Source organism: Montipora capricornis, chromosome 6 (genome assembly GCF_036669925.1).
Source record: "Montipora capricornis isolate CH-2021 chromosome 6, ASM3666992v2, whole genome shotgun sequence".
Lineage (NCBI taxonomy): Eukaryota > Metazoa > Cnidaria > Anthozoa > Scleractinia > Acroporidae > Montipora > Montipora capricornis.
Window position 1 is genome coordinate 46120616 of NC_090888.1, and position 7500 is coordinate 46128115.

General features: G+C 39.3%; 1 long non-coding RNA gene across 1 annotated transcript in view; it reads right to left on the reverse strand.

The window, feature by feature from the left end:
• The window catches only part of LOC138054567 (uncharacterized), a 1812-nt gene extending 1408 nt beyond the window's left edge, over positions 1-404 (reverse strand). Inside the window, exons 1-2 of the long non-coding RNA XR_011133302.1 lie at positions 372-404; positions 146-214 (exon numbers count right to left, since the gene is read on the reverse strand). This is a non-coding gene — a long non-coding RNA (uncharacterized lncRNA). The remainder of the gene's footprint in view (positions 1-145; positions 215-371) is intronic.
• Between the last annotated feature and the right edge of the window lie 7096 nt (positions 405-7500).

The window sequence follows — 7500 nt, forward strand, 5'->3', positions numbered from 1 at the left end:
AAAGTTCTATCCACTCGCAAATGTAATTATAATGGCAGCACTTTCTTATCAGTCCAACTGGGCGTCGAACCCGGGAGTGGCCTACAGCCTGAGTAACTTCAGGTGCGCTGAAATACAAAACAGTATGTTATCTTGCATGGCTTACATTGCTAGGTTGTTTTTGATAGGAAACACCCGCTCTCCAATTGTGCTGATGGGGTTGTCAGAAAGCAAGCTGTTGGGGAATCAAAAAATTATCAAGTTGGTAATTTTCTTCCACGAGTGACAAGGAATCTGAGATTAAAGCAAAGGTAAAACATAATTTAACGTTTCACTATTTCACGCACGAGAGGCCTGGTATAGTCGGTTTTGGCCTGATTTAACTGACATACATTACTCGAAGAGACTTTGAATTCCTGAAGGCCCCGTCTGGGATTTCTTGAAGTTTGTTTCCACTCAATGATCTAAAACAGAAAAAGTTGGTCATTGAAACAATAAATTGCCTATACGCATTACGTTTCTAAAGAATATTGTTTTCGGTGAGAGAGGCAATTAAAGGGAGAGGAAATATGATATTTTAGAGCGACAGTTCACCCAAGGCTGTTACCTTGGATAGCATAAAACGGTGTGGCAGGGTCAAACCATGGTAGCTGTGATTTAAAATACGTTTCGCTGGTCTTTCTTACAAATATTTAAGTTTCTCAAGTTTGGCAAAACTTCCATTCGTCAAAAAGGTGATGTTATTCTGTAGGAATCTGAGGCAAAGCAGAGTAAGATTATGTCAATAGGTTTTCACGAGTAAAGTAGTTAACCTCATGGTAGATAATTTGTTACTCTTTCCACCTCTTGGTGTAAATAGCAGTGAAGGTTTGAAATATTTCCGGTTTGAGCCATCCATGGATAGATTTATTTAAAAATAAAGAAATTGAATCATTGTTTTTTTAAAATGAAACAACATTTTTGAATTAAAGGAACATGTTTTGATGTTTCAAACATCACCAGCCATAGTAAGTATAACAGTTAAATTTTTATAAGATGATCAGTATTTATAACTATCAATGCAATGATTCTTTAGAGATTAATAAATGTTCCTTACAAGCGGATAAATTCAACTAACACACGGCCAAAGAGTTCAGAGGAAGAGAGAAAAAAAAGGGAAGAAGCTCTCTCAATCAATCAGTTAACAATTGAAGCGATCATGCTGAGAATCTTCATTGCGAAAAAAGTTAGGACATCTCTCAGGTGAGTAGGCTTCTTTAAATGACGGAAGATCCATTCAGTCAACAAGAAGTTCGGCGAAACAATTTTTGCCTGGACAAATCATCGGCCAAATAGAGACGAAATGCCACAATAGAAAAATAAGAGTTCCCGAAGCCTTACAATTACGCATATGAAGCAAAACGCAAAAAAAAAAAAAAAAAAAAATTAAGGCAGACGGCAGGCCAAGCATAGTTTTTTCCCTGGTCCAATTAATAACAAAAGCATCAATGCCCTCGGATTCTGGATTCCTCGAATTGCAACGAGCGAGTATAGCATTCGCGTGATTTGAGAAGCGATCTTTGTAATTAGGCTCCCAAACTGAGTCAATTAAATGACACGAAAGGGGCGAAAGGCCCCAGTCATCCGTGTTACAAATACTACTGAGAAAATCCGTTAGGTCATTTTCAGATCTCGGGATCCATTCCATCTCGAACGAAATGCACGTTTGCAGCAGATATTGAATAGTGACAAAGTTTCCAACTTTAAATGACCTTACAACTTCCCGCGAAATTATGTGAGAAACATTTTTGTTGGACAAATTTAACAGCAAAATTTCTCTGAAAGTAAAACTCCCCAAAGGATTTGCTCTTCAATCCCTTTCTTCTTGGAGACGTAAGTTTCTGGTTGCACCTCTGAAGCTACTTTCAACGCTAACTTCCTCTGTGCCTTATAGAGGCTCGAAAGGATTTCAACACTCTGTTTAGATCGAATAACGCTACATCACTGTATCATGTAACAGCAATGTTATGGTACCACAAAACACCGATTATGTGATCATTATTGTGATGTAATTAGTTACCTTGGCTACGGGAAAGCCCAGCAAAAACACCCTATATTTTGGATTTAGTTGCTCATACCTCAAAAATGAACTCGGTGACTCCCCTTTTTTATTGCTGAAAAGTGATTAGAAGGCTACGATGAAATTTTCGGCAAAGTTTAAAAAAATTCTGTCCAGAGGATTCAGAGCAACCTCAAAAAAATCACAAAATTAAGGTGGCTCTGAATCCACTCGACAAAAATTTTTAAAACTTTCCAGAAAGTTTCATCATGCCCTTTTAATTACTTTTCAGAAATAAAAAATGGGGCTCACCGTGTTCGTTTTTGAGATATAAGCAACTAAAGACAAAATAAATGGTGTTTTTACAGGGCTTGCCAGTGGCCACGGTGACATATTACGTCACAATAATGACTGTATCTCGTTCAGCAATAATTCGTGTTTCACTTGGTACCACAATATTGCCAATACATGGTACAACGTTGCGGTGCCGATCCTTCTAATAGGAGCGTCACTTGGAAGTGATGAAACTGATACAATAGAATACAATACATACTTAATTGATCGCTCCCCATAGGGGCTTTTCAGGGCCAATGAAACACAACGAAACGACAGAACAGAACAACAACAACTGTTAAGAATCCTAACTGACTGGAGGCAAACCAGTTGGCTATTTACAAGTGCGGCTGGGAAGTTGAACCAGGGACTACCAGGATCAAATTCAACGAGTGGTCAGAGCGGGTCTTGACCCGGGATCTCCCGATCTCAAGGCAAGCTCCCTAACCACTGGACAACACTGCCTCCTGATCGAGTCTCCTTAAGCAAGTTGCTCTGTAGGCCCTTAATTTGCGTATTTATTGCGCTTTAGAGGCCTTCTTCTGAGCCTCTAGAACAGCATTCATATCGGGTGGGATGGAAGAAGATAAAGATGAAGAGTTTTTTTCATTCATGAGTCATGAACGCCAGAAAGTAAATTAAACAAGTAAGAGTGAGTGCCTTTAGAGAGAACACCAAGGGTGGTTAATTTACATACCACGCGTCTTTATACACCCTAGCCAATTGAAATCCCCTGATAGGATAGAAACGGGAGCTCCTCTTTTCGTCTTAAGTTGGCTAAATCTATATAATATATAGATTTAGCCAATCCTAAAAGCGGAGCTCCGGGCGGCAGACTGGTTATTTATTCCTACTGCCTGTAGGGTTTGTAAAAATAAAAGGTTTCGAATTGTCCGCGTTTTGATGTTTCCAGTTGCTGCTTTAATAATTAAATCATCTTCTTTGCTTTTTTCTATAGAACAATTCATTGCCTAATTAGTGAATTCCACGGTAAATTTTACGCTAAAAACCGATATCGCATGAATCAGGAAGCGATGAGTGCGACATCGGTTTTTTCAGTAAAATTTACTTTGCAATTCACCAGTTTGGCGATAATTTTTTGTTGAACCGAATGAGTGTTAAAAGGAAACAAGCACACCCTCAGCGAGCGAATGGAAAAGGAAAAAAAGCCATTTCAGATCGAGTCAACTGTCAATAGCCAGCGAATAGGAATCATGCTAAAATTAGAAGCCATAAAAACAACTTTGTCAGTTCAAGGTCAAAGAAGAGTTTTACTGATGCACTTTATTCCACTTTATCTCTGAAAACAAGACCATTCACATTTTGACGTATTTCATTGAAACACGCTAGGTTGGCTTGGTACAAAAATCGGCAAACTTTGGCAATGCAACCAAGAAAGGACGAACTTCAAACCGGCGATCTGCTCCAACACTTAAATAACGTTTGGGTGCTTTAAGCAAACTTCTGAAAACACAAGCTAGTGAGATTTCCCCCAAATTTTACGAGAACTCATTGCGGTTACGTGTTTATAACATAAGGACAAAAGTTTCTTGTCACTGTCGAGGCACAACGAAAACCAGTTGGGCAAACGGATTAAAAAAGCACTTGTTCGCTCGCATTTTAGAGGAAAACAAACAAACAAATCAACTCTTTCTTTATGTCCAAAAGAGTACAGATAATTGTTATTTAGTTCCAGTTGCCAATAAAAATTCGATTCTCATTTCTGAACAAAGGAAGAACCGATTAAACCAACAATAACGCATCCGTAAAAGTAACAAACGGTTTAGTGCCCAAGGACAGAATTTGTGTGCTAAGGATGAGCTGTTACTAGTATTCTGTTTTGTCGTTGTCGTTCTCTTTCGCTCAGTCCTTTCGTTTCTCTTCTAGACATAGATCCTCCAGGCATCATGTAACCTTATCAGAGCTTCTAACGATATGCCAAAAATTGCAATACAGAGAAAAAAGCGGCTCTAAGCAAATTAAAAATAAACACTCAGCTTTAAGTTTACATCCCGTCGATGCTTGACTTGAATAACTGCGTAGCCACCAATGTGGACCACAGATATCATGATATGTCAAACTGGATTGAAACCAGCGCAAAATGCAGGAAGAAAACATCTTCGAAACCGTTTTGCACCTGAACACGAAAAGCGTTGACTGTGTAAGAACTTTCGTTGATATATAGTATGGCCGTGTAGCCGCGTCGATCCACAGAAAGCGCGCGAAAAATGAAGCCTCGCTTATGTTCAGGTGAGTTACCTGGGTTGAGCCTGCAATCCAATCGAAAACCAGTACATGGTCAGCGGTCAACTTAAAAAAAGCTGACCTTCGTGAGATCCAAGCTTGAGCCCGCGACATGGTCACGTGATACTGGTCAGCGGATACGTTGTTTTGGCAGGTGTCAATTAATCAAAAGATGGATGTCCAATATCAAAGATGTATGCTGTAAACTAGCATGATACTGGTCACATTGGCATACATGGAGGGGTGGACGTACGGACGGACGGACGTACGTACGTTTGTACGGACGGTTGATGACGTCATGGCTTTAAAATCAAGATTTCTCGCATCGATGAGTTACCATATTTTCTTAACAATGGTGCTCCGCAAGCTTCAGACGATAAAGAACAGAAGGAAATCGATGAGATCCAATTTGACGAAGAAGATAAACACTATAAACTAGTATCTGGTGTCACAAAGGAACCGTAGGTCAATCGAACTTGCATGTACTCGACTTCGTAGAGAAAAGGAACAAGTGACCGAGAACCATGGGCAATTTCAAGCTTTGTGTACTGATGATATCCAACCGAAGGAGGCAGACACTTGGTTATTAGAATCGCAAGCAGTAGTAGATGAGATTGTTTGTAGAGCTGTTGAGTGCGAAGAAGACAGAATAGAGAGTGGTGGACCTGAATTTGACGTTTTAATTGCACCCAAAGAACGAAAACAAATCGGTCATGCCGGTAACACGGAAGTCGCCAGTCTTCTTTTTTAGAGCAGCAAGAAAAGTGGTTGTAAAACAAGTAAAGCAAGTTCATTCTCGTCTAAAGCAAGGGCAAAGGCAGTTGCAAGGGAACTTGATCTAGCTAAATTAAGAGTGGAGCAGCTTAAGGAGAAAGGTCTTTTAGCGGATAAAATTGCAGCACAGAATGCCCAACTATCACTAAAGAAAGCCGAACAGGAAGTTGATAGAAAAGAGAAAGAAGCATTGCTTCTAAAGCAAGAGACAGATGAAGATGATCTTGCTGTACGAGTGAAGGATGTTGAGGATGCTGATTCAGTGGCCGGAAAAGCAAACAATCAATCAAGAAGACCCCCTGGCAAGGATTCTAAGTCTGCAACACAGAAAGTAAAGGAATGGCTGGTAAAGGCAAACACCAAAGAAGAGCCCGGTAAATTGGATGATAAAGACAATCTTCTTGATAATACAAAAGACCGAGAAATTGTTCTGAATGCAGAGAAATCAGGCCTCACAAGGTCAGCTTTGGTATCGTCTCTTCCCAAGCTTAAGTTACATGCATTTCATGGGGATCCCTGTGAGTGGCCAAACAGGTATGGAATGTTCAAAGCACTGTTACATGACTAGTGCCTTTCAAAAACGCAAAAGATGATCTATCTGAAAGCATCCGTAAAGCGATCAACAGAGAAAGCCATTGCAAATTTGCTCTTTAATAGCACAATACATGTATATAAAGAAACTGTTAAGGAATTAACTCACCGATCGTGAAACCCAGAACTCAAATCGAAGTCGTTAATTAACCAGAACGTAAACTGGGTGGCCTGTGGAGCGTAAACTGGATGGCCTGTGTTACATGTTACACAAAAACAGAGGGCACTGAGGTGGGTGGGATTGAAGGCGCTGAAATTGAATTTTCCCAGGAATAATGCCGAAAATAAGAAAACACGAAACAGGGAAAATGTCTAAGAATCCAATAGCTACTCCTGATAATTCCTACAATGGAAGAAGGAGGCTAGGGGATTCAGCTCGAATGCGGCATATTTCTCATCATCCCAAGAGCTGCTCAGTCCAGAAACCAAAAACTACTTATTTTTGGTTTCCTCAGAAAAGAAATGTATCTATTTTGACTTCAGGGTGAACTATTTACACCATGAGGTTGAGTGGGCAATCAAAACCGAGTTTGTACTTGAAATCTAAATATCGGTGAGAAGCAAAAACAAACGTGCAAACACATGAACCTGAATAATCGCAAATTATAATGCTGACAATGGTTAATTAATATTGTTACGAGTTCGAATGTTTTGAGGAAAGGTAGCTTGCAAACTAAACTGAACGCAGGGTTGTCGGAACAACAACAAGAAGATTTATTCCAAAGTGAACGTAGTTTCCACGAAGTAAAACTCTTAACAGCACGTACTCAATAAACTTACACGGCCTCCGCCAACTTGAATAAACACAGCTTCCGTCACACTTGACTAAACACGGCCAACGCAAACTCTCTTCGCTTGTGAAAAACTAGTTAGAAAAACACTCCGCTTGGACTCGTCTACTTATATACTCTGACAATAAACTTCTAGAAGTTTCTAAATTAGTAATGCATTTAATTATAGAAAGATTACAAAGCACGCCGATTTAGAAACGCTTACGCATGAACCTAAAAATAAACAAACTACGAACTCTCGCGAAGCTTCTAGAAAGTAACGCTTGTCACGCAATACTATTTTTCGTAGCAAATATGATTTTTTTACTATCTGAAAGATTTTGGGTTGGATTAAAGCGATATGTTGTTAAAAATTCTTCGCGTTATTGAGTGATGTAAACAATCTTCGCACTAGTAAGCCGTGGCAATAAGTTGGGTTAACCATGAACCAGTTAAAGAAATGTTGGTGGCTTCCGAAATAAACTTCATTTTACACTAGAATAACTAAACAAATATTTTCTCACGTGCAAAACTACGGCTACCTACTAATCATTTGCAAGACAGAAATACAAAAAGGCTAAAAAACAACTCGCAAATCAACTATCAATATTAGTTAAGTTCGAACATGATCAATCCACAAAAACATTTTGGTGTCAGCCTTTTTGTATCGCTCCACGGTTAATTTACTAATCTCAACAGTAGTTTTCTCCCAACCAAAAAATACCTAGAAAAGCTTTCCAGTTTTCATGTCCTTGATTTATTCAGTTTAAA